General features: G+C 45.3%; 1 protein-coding gene across 15 annotated transcripts in view; it reads right to left on the reverse strand.

The window, feature by feature from the left end:
• The window catches only part of EVA1C (eva-1 homolog C), a 104,565-nt gene that overhangs the window by 76,483 nt on the left and 8,223 nt on the right, over nt 1-19,859 (reverse strand). The window contains exon 2 of one of the 15 annotated variants that reach the window (XM_065541419.2): nt 11,480-11,600. The exons of 13 other annotated variants lie outside the window; for them this stretch is intronic. The gene's annotated coding sequence lies outside the window, so the exon portion shown is untranslated. Of the gene's footprint in view, nt 1-10,135; nt 10,155-11,479; nt 11,601-19,859 lie in introns of those variants that run through there. One more of the 15 variants, XM_015446922.3, reaches the window with a different exon arrangement.

The following is a 19,859-nucleotide window of genomic DNA, read 5'->3' on the forward strand; positions in this document are numbered from 1 at the left end:
AAACTTCTTCATGCCTTTTCAACCAAAAGCCTTCAATCCTATAAAAATGAATACCTTGTTCTTTGACCAAGTACCAACCTTAGAAAGTTATGCAGTGAACACCATCTGAATTAGATTAATTTAAAAGTAACTGGATCAATCCCCCTTTACCCCAAGCATCTAAACGGAACAATTTTCTTTTCTTTTCTTTGGGACGCAGCGTAATCCCCAAACTGCAGAGCCACTTGGCGATGAAGCCAGGATCGCAGTGCATTTGATAACTTAATGCAACTTTTTACTAGCACTTAAAACTCAGATATGAAATCTACACTTGATCTTTTCTGCTTGGAATTGGCCAGATTAGTGGTTCTGCCCCCACGTACAACAAAAGGCTTTCAGAATCACTCAGGGTCGCTAACCAATCGGAAGGACCAACAGAGCTCGACAAACAGACAGGAGGGTGGAAGGACACTGCTTCACACCCCACCCACTTAGCCTTTCAACTCTGCCCACTTTGAGGATGTGTAGGATGATCAAGGTAGGCATGATATACCTGCCTTAACTTCAAGGTAGAAATTAAGACTTGAGGGCACTTATTTGGTGCCTTATTCAGTTAATTGGAAGATTATATGGTAATTTCACTGCTCATAATAATTAAACCTTTTTTTTTTCCCACTTTAGGGATGATAATGACATTTGGAGAGTAGTACTATAAACCTCAAAAATCTATTTTGAAGATGATCGGATTTAGGAGAAGGACAGGTTTGCTGTATACTTGACCGAACTGCTTTGTTCCCTCAAAGCAGCAAAAAAGCCAGAACCTGGAAGTTTCTAAAACTTGAAGCAGATGTAAATGGCAGATCCAAAAAGCCATGCCTAGAGAACAGGTCGGGCGACCGGCTGTATCTATTCCAGCCCCCCATTGGCTCGGTGGAGGATTTCGGACAAGTCTCTCAGTTTCCCCTTCTTTGGTTTCACCTTAGAATGAGGGGAAGTCACAGCATTTCCTCCTTTGCATTTCACAGAAACACAGGAGGCTGGATTGACAGTCAGCAAATGTAAAGAAATACGGGCGCCCACACGGTAATTATGCTGGCCTGGCCTCAAGCTTCATATTCATCCTTAATTGATTCCCTGGCACACTCGCCAGTGACCTGGCTCAGCTTCACCGAATGGCCCCAAGGGCCCATACTTTCTTAATTCTCCTGTGAACCCTTTATTCACTCCCCCTCATCCTTCCTTTGCTGACTGTGGTCGCTTCTGACTGCCCCAATCTTTTTTTTTTTTTTTTTGAGATGGAGTCTCACTCTGTTGCCCAGGCTGGAGTGCTGTGGCAAGATCTCGTCTCACTGTAACCTCCGCCTCCCCAGTTCAAGTGATTCTCCTGCCTTGGCCTCCCGAGTGGCTGGGATTACAGGTGTGTGCCACCACACCTGGCTAATTTTTTTTGTATTTTTAGTAGAGACGGAGTTTTACCATGTTGGCCAGGCTGGTCTCTAACTCCCAACCTCAAGTGATCCGCCCGCCTTGGCCTCCCAAAGTGCTGGGATTACAGGCATGAGCCACCAAGCCTGGCCTCAATCTTATGCTTACTATTCTTAATCTGTTGCCTCATTTTATAGCCACAGCTCAAGTAACAGCTGAGGGATGACATTCGTCTGTCTTTGAGCCTGTAAGACTTCTATTTTCTTCCCCACCCTCCAGGAATCCTTTTTTCTAGCTCTTGGTTGCTGGCCATCTCCTGGATGGTTAAGTTGAAAATCTGACCTCCAGTTCATTGGTGCATCTACAAGCAATCTTCATTACCTGCAGATTCTGTAGCTGCAAATTCACCTACTTGATAATGTTTATTTATAACCCCTGAATCAATACCAGCGGGGCCTTCCTGGATGTGCGCTAGGTGGTGAAGAGGTTCAATGGCTGATAAGCACAGTCCCAGCAGAGCTCCATCGAGGAACCTCTGCCTTTTGGTTTCACCTCTTATACCACAAATGAACGCCCTTTTCATGGTCTTTTTTTTTTTTTTTTTTGAGACAGAGTCTCACTCTGTCACCCAAGCTGGAGTGCAGTGGTGTGATTGCAACCTCCACCTCTCAGGTTCAAGTGATTCTCCTGCCTCAGCCTCCCGAGTAGCTGGGACTACAGGCATGTGCCACCACAGCCAGCTAATTTTGGTTTTTTAGTAGAAATGGAGTTTCGCCATATTGGCCAGGCTGGTCTCAAACTCCTGACCTCAGCTGATCCACCTGCCTTGGCCACCCAAAGTGCTAGGATTACAGGTGTGAGCCACCTCGCCCAGCCAGGGTTCTCTTAAAGGTAATGGAAAGAGGAGAATTGGAATGGCAGAGAGAGAGAGAGAGAGAACTAGGACCCTGCATGAATGAATCAAGTTGAGTTGGAGAGAAACTGTATTTATAGGGAAGTTAAGGCTCTGAGTTTGGAGGCCAAGCAGGGTGAGGGTGAGCAGAGCCATGGGAAGGAAAGCAGGGCTTCAAAAAACAGCTGCTCCTTCTTGATAGACGCAGAGAGGAAACAGGAAAGACCGGAGACCATGCGGTGTTATTTGTAGCACTTGAATAGCTTGGCTCTTAGAGTTGCAAGGCCTCCAGCTAGTGATCCACAGATGCCATTAGAGGGCAAAAGCGCTCGCTGCTCCCTCATTCGTCACCAAGAAGACCTGGTGTGGCCCTGGCCTTAAGGACAAGTTAGTCAATTGCTTATTGTACATCACGAAATGAATGCTGGGAGAGAGGAAATGCAGGGTGTGTAGGGAGAGGGCAAAAATGGTTACATTCGATCCCAGAGATGAGGAAGGCTTTCGGGTGGGAGGTGACGCCAGGAGGTAACCAGGTAGAAATGACCCTCGAGTAGCAGGGACAGGTGTGCAAAGGCTCACAGGGAGCTTCTCCAGGATCAGCAGGGCGGGCTCGATTGTAGGGTGTTAGGCTGTCACAGAGGCTGGGGAAATAAGCAGTGCCTTGCTAAGAATTCTGAATTTTAACCTGAAGAGACATGGGAGCTACTGCAGGCTGGTAAGCAGGGGGGTGATGCTGGTTGGATTACAATGCAGAGAAACCTTTGGTTGGCCTGCATCCGATGGGCTGGAGAGACCCTTGAAGAAATCAGGGTACAGGCAGTCCTCCGGGGGAGAAATGAGGAAGGTGCCAACTGAGACCACAGCAGTGGGGAAGGGTGTGAGAGGGAGGGAAATTGAGATGAATTTAAGGGTGTTTGGCCTGTGCAGTCACACAGGGCCCATGCTGAGAGGGCCCCCGAGCTTGGCTTAATACTCTGATGTTACTGTCTTAAAATTCCTCCTCATTTTATGTTTGAATCTATGTTTTGTTTTAAGAAAGAGTCTCGCTCTGTCACCCAGGCTGGAGTGCAGTGGCGCCATCTTGGCTCACTGCGACCTCCACCTCCCAGGCTCAAGTGATTCTCCTGCCTCAGCCTCCCAAGTAGCTGGGACTACAGCCACCCGCCACCACACCTGGCTAATTTTTGTATTTTTGGTAGAGAGTGAGTTTCCCCATATTGGCCAGGCTGGTCTTGAACTCTTGACCTCAAGTGATCTACCCGCCTCGGCCTACCAAAGTGCTGGGATTACAGGCGTGAGCCACTGCACCCTGTCTGAATCTATGTTTTATCAGTGAAATCCAACGGGGAAATAGAACATGTGCGTGGGCAGACGAGACACCAACAATATGAGTTACCACTGTCCCTTGCCACCGCACTCCCCATGGCGTGTCTGCCGTGCAGTAAGCATGGAATCTTGGTGGGTCTGCAGTGCATGGGAGCCTAGCAAGGCTCCAAGTGAGCATAAGGAAAGCCTACTATGTCCACAACAGAGTCTGCAAGAGATGCTGACAGCACCAAGAGGTCACACTTTCTCTTATAGAATCAGAATTGAAAACCAAGTCAAAGGCATTCTAAGAAACATGAACAAACAAGGAACCCTCTCCCAGCCTTTTCCACTCATCTGATTCCTTGTAGTAGCCAACCACTTCCACTGGAAATGATGACATAGGAGACGCAAAGATAGCAGAGTCATAGTTATTCTTCCTTTCAATTCTTCCTTACACATCAGTAAGCCAAAGGTAGAGAGTGGCAGTAGATAGCATAGGTGTGAAAAAGTGAAATAAAAACAGCTGAGTGGCGGGTGCGGTGGCTCATGTCTGTAATCCCAGCATTTTGGGAGGCTGAGGCAGGTGGATCACAAGGTCAGGAGTTCGAGAACAGCCTGGCCAACATGGCGAAACCCTGTCTCTATTAAAAATACAAAAATTAGGCGGGCGTGGTGGCGGGCTCCTGTAATCCCAGCTGCTCAGGAGGCTAAAGCAGGAGAATGGCTTGAACCCGGGAGGCAGAGGTGCAGTCAGCTGAGATCTCACCACTGCACTTCAGCCTGGGCAAGAGAGCAAGACTCCGTCTCGGGGAAAAAACAAAAACAAACAAACAAACAAACAAACAAAAAACCAGCTGAATTAGTTTCCTGCAACGTCTCACTGTTTCTGTGAGGCAAAAAAACCCCACGTGCAAAATACAAATTATGTCATTTCTGTGATTCCACATTTGAGCCAAATGTTCCTATTTCAATCTGGCATTACATAATGTAAAGAGGAACAGTATAATCCACCCTAGTAATTTAAAATGTTAATTTTCCTTTACTTAGAAGGACATTAACTAACAAATGAAAGCATCATGATAAACTGAGACACAGAGACTGCAGAAGAAAGAAAATGCTTTATATGTTAGTCCTGCAGCAGTGCTTTTCTTCTGATTTTTGAATAAGGGAGCCCATGTTTTCATCTTGCACTGGGCCTTGCAAATTCTGCAGCTGATCCTGACTATAAAGACAGGGATTTAGCCATAAAATCAGCAGGGGTTGGTCGGTCGTGGGGACTTGGGGTGTGGGAAGAGAGAGGATTTAGGCATGGCTGCAGGGTTTTAAGCTGGTGGTACCGTTGACTGGGATATCTATGAAATCCAGCATCGAAGGACAGGCTTTGTGAATCTGTTGTGGATGGGCTAAGCCTGCAGTGGCCATGGTGCATCCTGCCTGGGAGGAGGGCAAGCAGCAATTCGTCAGCACAGGTGGTGGCTGAGGCTCATGAGGGGCTACTGAGGCAGGAACTGTGGGCAGGGATGCTGGGGAAGGCAGACATTTAGGAGACGGGACAACAGCTGGGTATGGTGGCTCACACCTGTAATCCCAGCTATTCAGGAGGCTGAGACAGGAGGACAGCTCGGGGCCAGGAGTTCAAGATCAGCCTGCACAACACAGCAAGACCCCATTTCCCCCCACCAAAAAAAAATTAATAAAAAGTAAAAATGCAAAAAAAGAGATGGGACAACAAAGAAGGCCTCATAAAGGAGACGGAGAGGAAGGGGACAGGAGGAAAGAGGAGAGCTTTGTTGACAGCCAAAGCAGGCATAAGAGGTTTCCTAGGGTGGGGGTTTATTATCTCAAGTGACCATAAGCAAATTACTGAACCTCTCTGTGCTGTACATGTCATGGATAAAATGAAGATAAAATGAAGACAATAACAACAGCACTTATGGGCGGGGCGGTTGTGGTGAAGATTAAATGAAGAGTTTATATGGGAAGGGCTCCGAATGCTGCTGTATTAAATGCCTCGGGCTGCTATAACAAAGTACCCCAAGCTGGGTAGCTTAGAACTACAGAAATGCATCGCCTCACACCTGCAGGCCAGAAGGCTGACAGGAAGGCATTCTCAGGGCCATGCTCCCTCTGAAGATGCTAGGGAAGGATCTCCCTCCCAGCTTCCGCCAGCTCCTTAGCTCGTGGCAGCCCAAGTCCAATCTTCATGTGGCCTTCTCCCTGTGTGCATCTGTGTCCAAAATTTCCCATATATATATATATATATATATAATTATATTTATTTATTTACTTATTTAAGATGGAGTCTCGCTCTGTCGCCCAGGCTGGAGTGCAGTGGTGTGATCTCAGCTCACTGCAAGCTCCACCTCCCAGGTTCACACCATTCTCCTGCCTCAGCCCCCCGAGTAGCTGGGATTACAGGTGCCCGCCACCATGCCCAGCTAATTTTTTTGTATTTTTAGTAGAGACAGTTTTTACCATGTTGGCCAGGCTGGTCTTGAACTCCTGACCTCAAGTGATCCACCCGCCTTGGCCTCCCAAACTGCTAAGATTACAGGCATGAGCCACCACACCCAGCTATTTTATTATTTTTTAATAGAGATGGGGGTCTTGCTATGTTGGCCAGATTGGTCTTGAACCTTTGCCTCAAGTGATCCTGCCGCCTCAGCCTCCCAAAGTGCTGGGATTACAGACATGAACCACTGCATCTGGCCAATGTTCCCTTTCCATAAAGACACCCATTATACTGGATAAAGCCTGCTCTATCAACCTCATTTTAACTTGAGTACCTCTGTAATGAGTATCTCCAAATATAATCACATTTTGAGGTACTGGGGGGTCAGGACTCCAAGAAGTCTTTTGTGGGAAGGGGGATGCAACTCAACCCACAGCAATGCCCTGCTCTGTGAAATGTTCACTTTTATGAGTATGACGACCTCCACGAGTTGTTTTCTTCAAAGGCATGAGGAAGAGACCAGCCAGGGACAACCTGAGGGTGGGGAACCTAATTTTGTTGTGGCCACAATCTCCACAACAACCCGATGTTTCTCCCGCAGCACTTAGCAGCCCAGGTGAAGGTAAATATAAGAAGGAGGGGAACAAAGACAAGGGAGTGACACATCTTGATAAAGCGCCAAAGACAACCACAGGCAGAAACACTGACTGCAGCGAGGCAGACGGGGAACATGCTCATTGTTCTGCCTGCCTCACTTTTGTTCAGGGGCCACCAGGCGGCCTGAGGTCCCAGGTGGACAGAAATCACCACCACCCCCTCTTGGCCCCAACCAACATACGCACAGGAGGCAAACCAAGTTTTGATCATTTATTAAAACAAATAAGAGGTTTAATCTGTGGGTAAAAAGGCCTCGTTTGCCAGCAACTCAGGGGATGCCTTCAAGCTGACAGGCGCTAGTGTGCTTTGAAGTGGGAAGCATCACATGGGTTCTGGAGATAAGCAATAGGTAAACAACCGGAGTTACCAGAAGTGTCAAGCCAGGTATCACCTTAACAGAAATTATTCCTGGAGCTAATGCGGAAGTCATCGATCCCAAGAGAAAAGACAGGGCTGGGCATGGTGGCTCATGCCTGTAATCTCAACACTTTGGGAGGCTGAGGCGGGAGGATCACTTGAAGCCAAGAGTTCAAGATCAGCCTGGGAAACAAAGTGAGACCTTGTCTCTACAAAAAACTAAAACAAATAAAATAAATTAGCTGGGTGCAGTGGTGCACACCTGTAGTCCTGGCTACTCAGGAGGCTAAGGCAGGAGGATCGCTTGAGCCCAGGAGGTCAAGGCTGCAGTGGCCGATGATCATATCACTGCGCTCCAGCCTGGGCAACAGAGCAAGACCCTGTCTCCAAAAATAAGAGAAGAGAAGACAGATGAAGCACCTGCAAAGTGGGCCAAAACTTAGAAAAAGGGAATTGCTCTGTTTCAGATGAAGGGTTGCGAAACAAAATTTTCAAGAGCAGCAATGAAAGACCTGCCTGCCACGGTGTAGCCCTCAGCAAAACCGTAAGTGGGCAGCTCTGACTCTCCTGTGCCCCTCTCTCTAACCCCAAACCCCTTCTAGACAGAATGCTCTCCTTCCTCTTCATCCTAACACCAGGAGCAACTTTGGTGGTGCCTTCCCCTGACCTGTACCCTGGTCAAAGCTCCAGGTTCCAGAGCCTTCCTTTCTTTCTTCTCTTCTGCTTTAAAGCTTGCTCATCCTGAGTTCAAGACCCTTACAGCTTTGTTAGATAAATGGCTACGTAAGATGATCGGTTAATCAGAGCAAGTATGGCTGACGATGGCTTCTGCAATATAATGCAATGAACCTGCGCCCACCTTCACTGAACGATCAACATTCACTTTGGTGTAATGGGGTAAACCATCAACATGTCCCTCCTGATGCGATGCACAGAGAAGAACACGACACCATTGCTGTGACAGTCCCACCCCAAATGCATAAGAATACGCCACCAAGAAACATCAGCCAAATCCAAACTAAGGGACATTCTATCAAATAACTGTCTTGTGTTCTTCAAGAATGCCAATACCATGAAAGAGAAAAAAAAACTGAGGAGCTGTTCCAGGCTAAAAGGGACCTACAGAGACACAACTAAAATAATAAATGATCTGGGATTATCTTTTGCTCCAATGTACATTATTGGGTTAACTGGTGAAATCTGAATGAGGTCCATACATTAGAAAACCGTATTGTAGCAGGGTTAGTTTCCTGATTTGGATCATTGCCTTGGTTATATAAGAGAAAGTCCTTGTTATTAAGGAGTACACAGGAATATTTAGGGGTAAAGGACAACTAATCTGCCACTTAGAAAATAATAAAGCAAATGGGGTAAAATGGTAGCACTGGGGAATCCCAGTGAAGGGTATAAAGGATGTCTTTGTACTATTCTTGCAACACTTCTGTGTCTGAAAAACTAATAATAAATATTACATATTTAATAACTAAAGAAATGGAAAAGTGTGCAATGTTTCCGCAGGTGTCAACCTTGGCGATGTATTAGGATCACCTCAGAAGCTCTGTGTAAATATCAGTGCCCAGGCCCCAACCCAGAGATTCATATTCAGTTAGCTGGGAGTGAGACTCCAGATATCAGCACGTGTGAAATACACCCCAAGGTCATTCTAGTGTGAATCCAGAATAATAAGCAGCCAGCTTAGCCCTTAGTGTTGCTGGGTGACAGGAGATTTCTAGGCTGGGGAGTTTCTGAGGCCCCCACGTCTGCTTGCTTTGAGATCTGATCTTGGGGGCAGCATGGTGACTCAAAACAGGAGCACAGTTGTGGGTTCATGCTTGGTCCTTCCACTAATAAGATGGGAGACATTGGGTCAGATCCCTTGCCTGTGCCAAACCTGGGTTTTCTCAGCTGTGGAAGGAGGTTAACCGGGAAGCGCCTCAGAGGTTAATGTGCATTCAAGGAAGAAGACGCCCAGCTCAGTAACTGATATGGTCTGGCTGTGTCCCCACCCAAATCTCCAAGTGTAGTTCCCATAATCACCACATGCTGTGGGAGGGACCCGGTGGGAGGTAACTGAATCATGGGGGTGGGTCTTTCCCCTGCTGTTCTCATGACATTGAATAAACCTCACAAGATCTAATTTTTTTTTTTTGAGACCGAGTCTCACTGTTGCCCAGGCTGGAGTGCAGTGGCGTGATCTCAGCTCACTGCAACCTCCGCCTCCTGGGTTTAAGCAATTTTCATGCCTCAGCCTCCCGAATATCTGGGACTACAGGCATGAGCCACCACGCCTGGCTAATTTTTGTATTTTTAGTAGAGATGGGGTATCACCATGTTGGCCAGGCTGGTCTCAAACTCCCGATCTCAGGTGATCCACCCACCTTGGCTTCCCAAAGTGCTGCAATTAGAGGAATGAGCCACTGTGCCCTGCCTGATCTGGTTTTATAAAGGGGAGCTCCCCTGCACAAGCTTTCTTGCCTGCTGCCATGTAAGATGTGACTTTGCTCCTCCTCCACTGCCATAATCATGAGGCCTCCCCAGTCATGTGGATCTATGAGTCCATTAAACTTCTTTTTCTTTATAAGTTACCTAGTCTCAGGTATGACTTTATTAGCAGAGTGAGAATGGACTAATATAGTAACCCTTACATCCCTGCAACCCAAAATGGAGTTGCCATAGGACGGCAGTCTGAAAGCTTTGTGACATCCAGCTGGCAGAAAGGAATTTGGATGAGTAGGGTTGGCCAACTTCTGGTATTGCTGGTGGGTCCTGTCATTGTGTGGGTGACTCCTTGCACCCCTGGCCCTTCACAGGACTAAATTCTGGGAGGGTCCTTGGGAAAGGGGCTAGAGAAGGCGAGAGGACAGCAACCTTCTTCCAGGCAGCAGGAAGGCAAGCTGGAGAGGCCAAGCTCCCAAGTAAACTGAGGCACTTCCCCTGGCCCCTTTGTGAGGCACGCTTGACCTGGGTTTTATGGAAAGAAAGTGCCCTCACCAAAGGGTGCTAAAGAAGGCCTGAGGCTCCACACCTGATCCCAGGTGCCCCCCTCTGCCCTGCCCTAGACTTACCCAAAGCTGTACTGCCCAGAGTCGTGGCCTCAGGCCATACATGGCTACTTGGCACTTGAGATGTGGCCATCTCAATTGCGATATGCTGTTAGTGTAAAATATACACTAGATTTCCAAGCCTTCATAAGCAAAAAAAAAAAAAACCATAAAATATTAAGAATTTTTAAGTATTCATTAATGTTGAAATAATACTATTTTGAATATGTTGGTTAAATAAAGTTTACTAGGAGAATTCATTTCACCCCTTTTACTTTTTCTAATATGGCGACTAAATTATTTAATATTACATATGTGGATTACCTTATATTTCTATTGGACAGCTCTGTTCTAACATCTGCACATTGTCCTTTTGTGGCTTATTTCCCTGATACTTTTATTAAAATTAAATTGAGGGGCCAGGTGCAGTGGCTCACGCCTGTAATCTCAGCATTTTGGAAGGCCGAGGCGGGTGGATCACCTGAGGTCAGGAGTTCGAGACCAGCCTGGCCAACATGGTGAAACCCTGTCTCTACTAAAAATACAAAAATTAGCTGGGTGTAGGGGTGCGTGCCTATAATCGCAGCTACTCAGGAGGCTGAGGCAGGAGAATCCCTTGAACCGGGGTGGCAGAAGTTGCAGTGAGCCGAGATCACGCCACTGCACTCCAGCCTGTGGGACAAGAGCGAACATCCATCTCAAAATTAATTAATTAATTAATTAAAAAATAAATTGAGGGCCAGGCACCGTGGCTCATGCCTATAATCCCAGCACTTTGGGAGGCCGAGGCAGGAGGATTACCTGAGATCAGGAGTTTGAGACCAGCCTAGCCAACATGGTGAAACCCTGTCCCTACTAAAAATACAAAAATTAGCCAGGCTTGATGGTGGGTGCCTGAAATCCCAGCTACTCGGGAAGCTGAGGCAGGGGAATCACTTGAACCCGGGAGGTGACGTTGCAGTCAGCCGAGATTGTACCACGGCGCTCCAGCCCGGGCGACAGAGCGAGACCCCGTCTCAAAAAATAAATAAATAAACAAAAATAAATTGAGTAAGGACTGAGCATGCAAAATAGAATCAGCCTTGGACCCTGAATGCCCTGCAGTGAGAATTCCTCTGTGGTTCTCAGGCTTCTGTAATTCCAGCAAATACACTCTTCCCTCAGGTCCACTAAAAGGCATATATTGTGAGATAATGCTCATTTCTCACAGCTTGCTTGAATAATAATAAGGATCATTATAGTAATTTATGACTTAATAGTCAACACTGCCATTTTAACTCAGTCTGTGAGACTGAATCATAAAAGTGACATTCTTTAAAGTAAAGCTCTCGATTAATATACCAGACTGCATAAACTCTAATAACTTACCTTTCCACGGAAAGAGAATATGTGGGTAATGAAGACAAATGGTGGAGAGTAGACACTCATCAAAGACCCTCTGGCAGTAATGAGTTGCATTCCAGAAGATTCCAGAAGGTTCTGTGGAAGCCTGCAGTTTGGGATTGGTTCTCAGGTGTCTGCTTTCTACGGATGAAGGCTCCTAGTTCATGTCTTAGCTACACCCACAGGAGCAACAGACTAAGGCATTCCTCCCACACAATAACAGACCCAGGCAGTGCAGAGCCATGTGGGTCTTATCTCTTCTGTTGTCCACAGTCTAGTTTTATCTTAGACCCAGCCTCGTGCAATCCATGTTGTGTATTGGCACTCCACTTAAGTTTCCTGTTGGTAAAAAGCCCCTTTCATTCGGTGATTCCTTGGGGCTTTAGGGGAACTTTCTGGAAACCAGGAAGAAGGAAATAAAGGTTGTTTTGCTGAGGATGGGTGACACTGGGCACGGGACCCAAATGAGTGGTTTGAGCAGAAAGTTGCCTCCACGCTGGACTAATGCTTGGCAACATTATGAGAAAATTTCTGAGCCCAGAAGTTTATCATCTATTCACAGTTCAGAGGGATCCAGGGGTCAGATATGATCCTTCAGTTCTTTTTTTTAAAAAATGTAGTACATAATCTTTATCAACAAGAGAAGACAGGGACATGGAGGACAAATTGTACACTCTACATAAAGTATACATGTGATGAGAAAAGTCACTGTCCACTGTTTAAGGTCCAGGGAAGAAAACAATTAGGAAAAGAGCAACTTCAAAAACAAGTGTTTCCTGCTTTTTTTTTTTTTTTTTTTTTTTTTTTTTTTTTTAAATAGAGATGGAGTCCTGCTATGTTGCCCAGGCTTGTCTCAATCTCCTGCCTTCAAGCCATCCTCCCACCTTGGCCTCCCACAGTGCTGAGATTATAGGTATGAGCCACTGTGCCTGGCCTCAGCCTGTTTTGTTTTGTTTTTTTTTTTTTTTCCTGAGATGGAGCCTCGCTCTGTCTCCAGGCTGGAGTGCAGTGGTGTGATATCAGCTCACTGTAACCTCTGCCTCCCAGGCTCAAGCGATTCTCCTGCCTCAGCCTCCCGAGTAGCTGGGACTACAGGCATGTGCCACCACGCCCAGCTAATTTTTGTATCTTTAGTAGAGATGAGGTTTTACCATGTTGGCCAGGATGGTCTCAATCTCTTGACCTTGTGATCTGCCCTCCTTAGCCTCCCAAAGTGCTGGGATTACAAACATGAGCCACCACGCCCAGCCTCTGCCCATTTTTTACACCGTCTATACCCAGCAGTAAATACTCCATTCAAGAGGCATTTAAGAAGATCAATAATGTCTTTAGGCCTGAATTTCTAAACTGTATAGAAACAAAGAATAGTAAAGTCTTGCAAGAAGATGCTCTGAAAAAAAAATTTATTATATACATTGTCAAATGTTTTTACTTTTATTGCAGGAAGCCATATTCATTTAAGAGCCACAGTAATCTCTGCTTAAGAACATGGTGCCTTTTTATTAAAAGGGTGTCAAGGGAAAAGATGCTTCAGTTTTTTAATCTGAGCTGATTCTGAAAACTGAAGTTCTATGGCACCAAAGTGAGCAGGAATGAGAAAATGCCCTCCCGTTGGACAGCATTCGTACATCACCCACTTGAAAATTAAATCTGAAACAGAGTTCTGACAGGCCTGCTATTTTCTTCAGTGCCAAGAGCCACACAATAGACCTTTTTTTGGGACAAAGCTCTTAAAATGCTTGGAAATTCAGATGGACTGAGTCACAAAACTGTACAAATACTGCACACCCATTCCTGCTGGTGCCCCTGCTCGCTCTCTTGGAAACAATACTATATTTTCTCTGTGTTTGGCAGAAGGAAAAAAATATTTTAAGTAGAGTTGTGACTTGTCTGAAGGGGTGATGGAGGGAGGCACGCTCAGAAAGTGGAAGCTGCTCCGCAGTCTTGAGGCCTCTGGGCAGGGATGGTAGTTACCACTTCAGAGGAGTCCAATGACTCCTCCTCCTCGATGTGGGCCATAAAACGGTGCTCAGCCCCATGACCACATAAACTCCAGAGTATCCTGATAACTGTATAACAGCAGCACAGACGGCTGAATGCACTGTTCACAAAGTAACGCCGAAGCTGGCTGGCTGTGAGTGCATGGAGACTGGTGGGGTGGCCGGGGATGGAGAGAGAGAGGTAGGGGGAATAAGAGCAGGAACACAGGGAAGGAGGAAAGTCAGGGAGGCAGTGGGAGATGCCAAAAAAAAAAAAAATCTCTGCATTATCTTCATGACTTTCTCTCTTCCTTTTTCATGTTCAAATCAAATTATCCACCCCCATCATGCAACTGTTTCACTGAGATTTTGAAATAATTGAGATGTGTTGCAAACACATCCTTGCACGTCAAGTGAGCGAGTGATTTCAAGTTTGAACACCTCTCGAGAGCGATATTTCACTTTGACGTTAATGATGGCCAAGAGTCTAGCTGGAGATGAAGGCAAAAGGGCCAAACACATAGACAAGGTCCTTGGAGGAAAGGAAGGGGGAAAACTTCTGACTAAAACCCCACTGGGCTAGAGAGTGTGGAGAAGCATAGCAGCCTGTGGATTTTCATTTCTTTGGCTTTATGGAACTGAAGACCTCCTTCAGGCTACAGAAGACAAGCTAGATGTGGAGAAGAGAGTGTTTTAGAGCTGTCTAGGGACTCCAGACTCAACTCTGATTAAAAAAAACAAAAGTTTTCACTTTTTTCATGTTCTAAAAGTGTCGATAATAAAACAAGGACAAGTCTGCTGGTCTAGCCCAGGGTTCCTCAACCTTGGCACGAGGACTGCATGGTTCTTTGCTGTGGGGGCGCAGTCCTGGGCATTGTAAGATGTTTAGCGGTGTCCCTGGCTTCCACCCACTAAAAGGCTGTGACAAAGAAAATTGCCTCCAGATATTGCCAGATATTCCCGAGGGACAAAATCACTCTTGGATTGAGAATCACTGATCTCAACTAAACATTCGGAAAAGCAAAATTTTCACCGGATAAAGAGAGCCATCCCCTGGAAAGACCATATAGCACTTTTGGCAAATGTTGACAAACCCAAAGAACCTGCCTTGACTTGAATAGCCAGGGAGAAACACAGAAGTCTGAGACAAGAAAAGACCTTTTGCCTCAAAGCCTTAGTTTATGGTTTTTGAGAGCTAGAACACTAATAAAAAATAATCCTGGGCCAGGCACACTGGCTCCTATCTGCAATCTCAGCACTTTGAGAGGCTGAGACAGGAGAATCGCTTGAGGCTAGGAGTTTGAGACCAGCCTGGGCAACATAGCAAGACCCTGTCTCTACAAAATGCTGTTTTTGAGATGGAGTCTCACTCTGTCTCCCAGGCTGGAGTGCAGTGGCGTGATCTCGGCTCACTATAACCTTCGCCTCCCGGGTTCAAGTGATTCTCCTACCTCAGCCTCCCAAGTAGCTGGGATTTACAGGCACATGCCACCACACCCAGTTAATTTTTGTATTTTTTTTTTTTTTCAGTCGAGACGGGATTTTGCCATGTTGGCCAGGTCGGTCTCGAACTCCTGACTTCAGATGTCCCACAGTGCTGCGATTACAGTTGTGAGCCACTGCACCCACCCTACAAAATACTTTTAAAAATTAGCGGGGTGTGTAGTCCCAGCTACCTGGGAGGCTGAGGCAGGAGGATCTGTTGAGCCCAGGAGGTTGAGGCTGCAGTGAGTCACAATCATGCCAGTGCACTCCAGCCTGGGTAACAGAATGAGTCTCTGTCAGAAATCATTATCGATCATCATCATCATCATCCTGGGGCATTCTAACTTAAAAGAAGAAAAAATAGGGAAAGCAGGTGAGAGGCACTTGTGCACTTGAAAGCAGAACAAACAAGACCACAAGATCTGCTCTGTGTGGTTCTCCACAGCCTGCTGTGACCAGCACCACAGAGTGGGACCGCAGCACTGGAGTTCTCAAGACCTCTTTTCATTCTGAATCTTTGTGTCCAGGGTGGCCTGTCCACAAAGCATTTTGCATCGTTAGCTTTGGAACGAGTGTCCTGGCATTCAGGTCTCAGCGAATAGAATGAAGTGTTTAAAATGACTATCCCTTAATTTTACAAGGAAATTGACAAAGGGAAGCATGTAAGCCTGAACTTGGGTTCAGTGTACATTCTTTTTTAATGAAAAAGAGACTATAAAATTGTATGCATTTCTTCAAGTATATCCCTCCAAAGCTGTACAAATTGGCCTTCTAGATAAGATCATACATTCCCATTTCCACCTGTCGTCTCCTGTTGAGCAGGCAGGGAGGGAAAAGGACCTGGTGACCTGGGTCTCTCTTGTTCCTCGGTACAGTACGATGATTTATGATTTCTAAGCCTGAGAATTTCGGAAGCCACTGAACATGAAAAGAGTGAAAAATCTTCTAAGTCAAGAGAAAGAAAGGAGATGACGTGGTAGCACAGTATGCTCTTCTCAGCCTCTGAAACACTACTCTGAAAGCTGTCACGAGTATGCATCGCATGGGCCTTTGCAGACAAAAAGGGTTATTTTATCCAGATTATTCCCCCACATTGCAGGGGAAAAGGGACTCATTTGTAATCATCAAAGGAATGCTGACAGACTTGAAATGGGATTACACTCTATTATACTCATCCGAATTAAAGATTTGTGTTGGAGATCATTCTTGGGTTTCCTCCTCTCTGCTCCTCCAGCCCCAAATGAGGCGATTTGTATTCACAGGGCATCAGAGGCAGACATGAAATCAGACTGTTCGCAAACATACGTTTCAGACTCCGTGGCCCGAGTTTTGAATTTTAATGTTGCCTGGTTTTCTGCGTGTGGAAAACTTGGTGCTCAGATGGAAATGAACCCAAAGCATCACTTCATCCCAGTATCGTTTCATTCTCTAACTTATTAGTGCAGGAGAAATTCATTTCCAGAGGCTTGAGTGAGCAAACGATACAGGTGTCGGAGAGAACATAAGGGGAGAAATTCATGTAAGGAAATGTAAAATCTACGCATAGACAGAGTCATCTAGTAGGTCTGTGAACATACTTCCAAACACTCAGTTCCAAACTCTGTGGTTTGCTTACTATTTTTTGGAGAATGTGACATGCCAAATCTATGGCTCATCCCTCAAACTTCTCTGTAATGTGTGTGTCCACGAACCCACTAAAAAGCAAGCTTCCCCAGGAAAGGAATGATTTTTTGGAGTAGGCTGTATCATATCTAGCACAGCATCCGGGACCTGAGAGGCTTTAGACTGTTTCCCATTCTTCCCTACAGAACTTCCAGTGTGTGGTCACCACGAAACTGAGGCTCACCTGTGGAGGAGCCTTAAGTATCTCAGGGTGGAAGTTATAGTCCTTGGAAGAGCTCAAGTGGGTCAAGAAAGTCTCTCATGACTTTTGCCATCAAAAGAGTGAAATATATTAGAGAACATCCCTCTCAACACAAAAAGATGATACTCCCTCGGCAGAAGACAGAGCAAGGAATGTGGATAAAGGGCATTTGAAGTTGTACCATTTCTTTGCCCACCATTTTTTTTTTTTTTTTTTTTTTTTGAGACAGAATCTCACTCTGTTGCCCAGGCTGGAGTGCAGTGGCACTATCTTGGCTCACTGCAACCTCCGCCTCCCATGTTCAAGCGATTCTCCTGCCTCAGACTCATGAGTAGCTGGGATTACAGGCACACACCACCACGCCCAGCTAATTTTTGTATTTTTAGTACAGACATGGGTTTCACCAAATTGGCCAGGCTGGTCTCGAACTCCTGACCTCAAGTGATCTGCCTCGGCCTCCCAAAGTGCTGGGATGACAGGTGTGAGCCACTGTGCCTGACCCCTTTAGTAGCTGTTTTAGTAAAGATTCAATAGTGGTAAATTTGTCTTTATTTCACACACTCTTGAAAAGTAGTTTAGCTGGGTATATAATTCAGGGCTGATGGTTGTTTTTTGTTTGTTTGTTTCTCAGAACCTGAAAAATATTATTTCACTATCTTATGGCTCCCACTGTTTTTGTTGCAAAGTCTTTATAGATAACATTTTCTTTACTATCTGATTGCTTTTAAGACCGTCACTTTGTCTTTAGTATTTTACAGTTTCAGTATGACACATTCAGGTATAAATTTATTTTATTTATTTTCCGTGGAATGCTTAAATCTGAATCTTTCATTAATTCTTAAAAATTAATCCTAGGACAGGGCCAGGTGCGGTGGCTCACGTCTGTAATCCCAGCACTTTGGGAGGCCGAGGTGGGTGGATCATGAGGTCAGCAGTTCAAGACTGGTCTGACCAACATGGTGAAACCCCATCTCTACTAAAAATACAAAAAAATTAGCTGGGCATGGTGGCGGGTGCCTGTAATCCCAGCGACTTGGGAGGCTGAGGCAGGAGAATTGTTTGAAAACTGGAAGGTGGAGGTTGCAGTGAGCTGAGATTGCACCACTGCACTCTAGCCTGGGCAATAAGAGCAAAACTCCATCTCAAAAAAAAAAAAAAATTAATCCTAGCACATCATCACTTTGAGTGTCGCCTCTCTCTCCTTTTCCCTACTTTCTTTTTCTGGAATACTGATCAAATGTATATTCAACCATCATTCCGTCCTCCATGTCTTATGACTTTTCTTCCATGTTTTCCATATGTTTACCTGTTTTGTTTCATTCTGGATAATTTCTCCAGCTTTTTTTTTTTTTTTCACCTCACTGTTTCTCTCTTCAGCTATATCTAATCTGCTCTTCAACCTACCCATCAGGCTTTTCATGTCAATGAATATATTTTTCATGTGAGTAAATACATTTGATTCTTTTATAAATACACCTGTTTTTTTCTTGATAGCCTTTTGTTCCTTTCTCATGTTTTAGATTCCTTCTTAAATTTCTTTTTAGATTCCCTCTTTTTTTTTTTTTTTTTTGAGGTAGGGTCTTGCTCTGTTGCCCAGGCTGGAGTGCAGGGGCACAATCTCAGCTCACTGCAACCTCTGCCTCCTGGGTTCAAGCGATTCTCATGTCTCAGCCTCCCAAGTAGCTGGGATTACAGGCACCCACCACCACGCCCAGCTAATTTTTGTATTTTTAGTAGAGACAGGGCTTCGCCATGTTGGCCAGGCTGGTCTTGAACTCCTGACCTCAGGTGACCCACCTACCTTGGCCTCCCAAAGTGCTGGGATTACAGGCATGAGCCACCATGACCAGCCCTAGATTCTCTCTTTTATTACTTAAGAACTATGTCATCGCTGCTGACTACTTCTCATATAATGTAATTTTGAATTGTGTGATCATAATCAGCAACATTTCATCTATAGGAATCTATAGATGGGCCTATATTGATGATGTTCCCATGCAGGCAGTATCTATGTGTTTGCTTTTACCAGGTATCATGGGCCAACTTTATTAGTGTCTCAGTTTGGGTTTCTCAGTAAAGGTAATATGAATTCAAAACCTAGACTCCCCAAAAGGCAGAATTTTGGTTACACTGTCTCAAGAGACATTATTTTTTTCTCCAATCCTGAACCAAGGCTATGACAAGTTTCTTTGTCATCTTTCTTTACAAGAAGGCTGATTTGTTTCACATCCACCTTTTAATGAAGGTTTAGGCTTTCAAGGTCCTGGCTTTATATAGAGGTCTTTATTCTAATCCCTCACTTTACAGTGGTCTCATGCCTTATCACCTGCGCTCAGGCACCTGTTAAATCTGCATTGTCAAGACCATCAGCAACTCCAACGTAGTCATAGGGTTTGCACCAGCTATCATCCCTAGTTCTCTATTCTCTCTTCATTTTTGTTTCCTGGATATTTCTTATATTTAACCACTCACTTATGCATGAAAAGATGTTTCTTATATTTTATTCAGCGTTTCTAGGTGTTCTGTTGGGGAAATAGTTTCAGAACACCAATTTCCAGAAACAAATTACAGACTCAATTCTATAATCAGTTCTTTGGGGCTAGATGGTATTATCTTTAAACAGGACAAGGAATGGATATTACTTATATAAGTCCTGGGAATGATTTGGCTCTGGTAAATGAAGAGATAAACATGACAGAAGTGCCTCTGCTTTAAACTACATGTAATTTATTTTGTTTTCTTCCCTTAGTATTAGAAAGGCTACCTGGATTCAAATCCCCAAAAGTGACGCTCTTTGCCTCAGTTTCTTGAACTTTTTATACAAGCATCTCCTTTATAGCTACAATTGGGAGGACTGAATGACTTAACATGAAGTTCTTTGAACAGTGTCTGGCATAGAGTGTTTTATGTGCTTAATACATTATTATTAGGGCCAGGCGCAGTGGCTCACTCCTGTAATCCCAGCACTTTGGGATGCCGGGGCGGGTGGCTCTCTTGAGTCCAGGAGTTCGAGACCAGCCTGGGCAACATAGTGAGA

This window comes from Macaca fascicularis, chromosome 3 (genome assembly GCF_037993035.2).
Source record: "Macaca fascicularis isolate 582-1 chromosome 3, T2T-MFA8v1.1".
Taxonomy (NCBI): domain Eukaryota; kingdom Metazoa; phylum Chordata; class Mammalia; order Primates; family Cercopithecidae; genus Macaca; species Macaca fascicularis.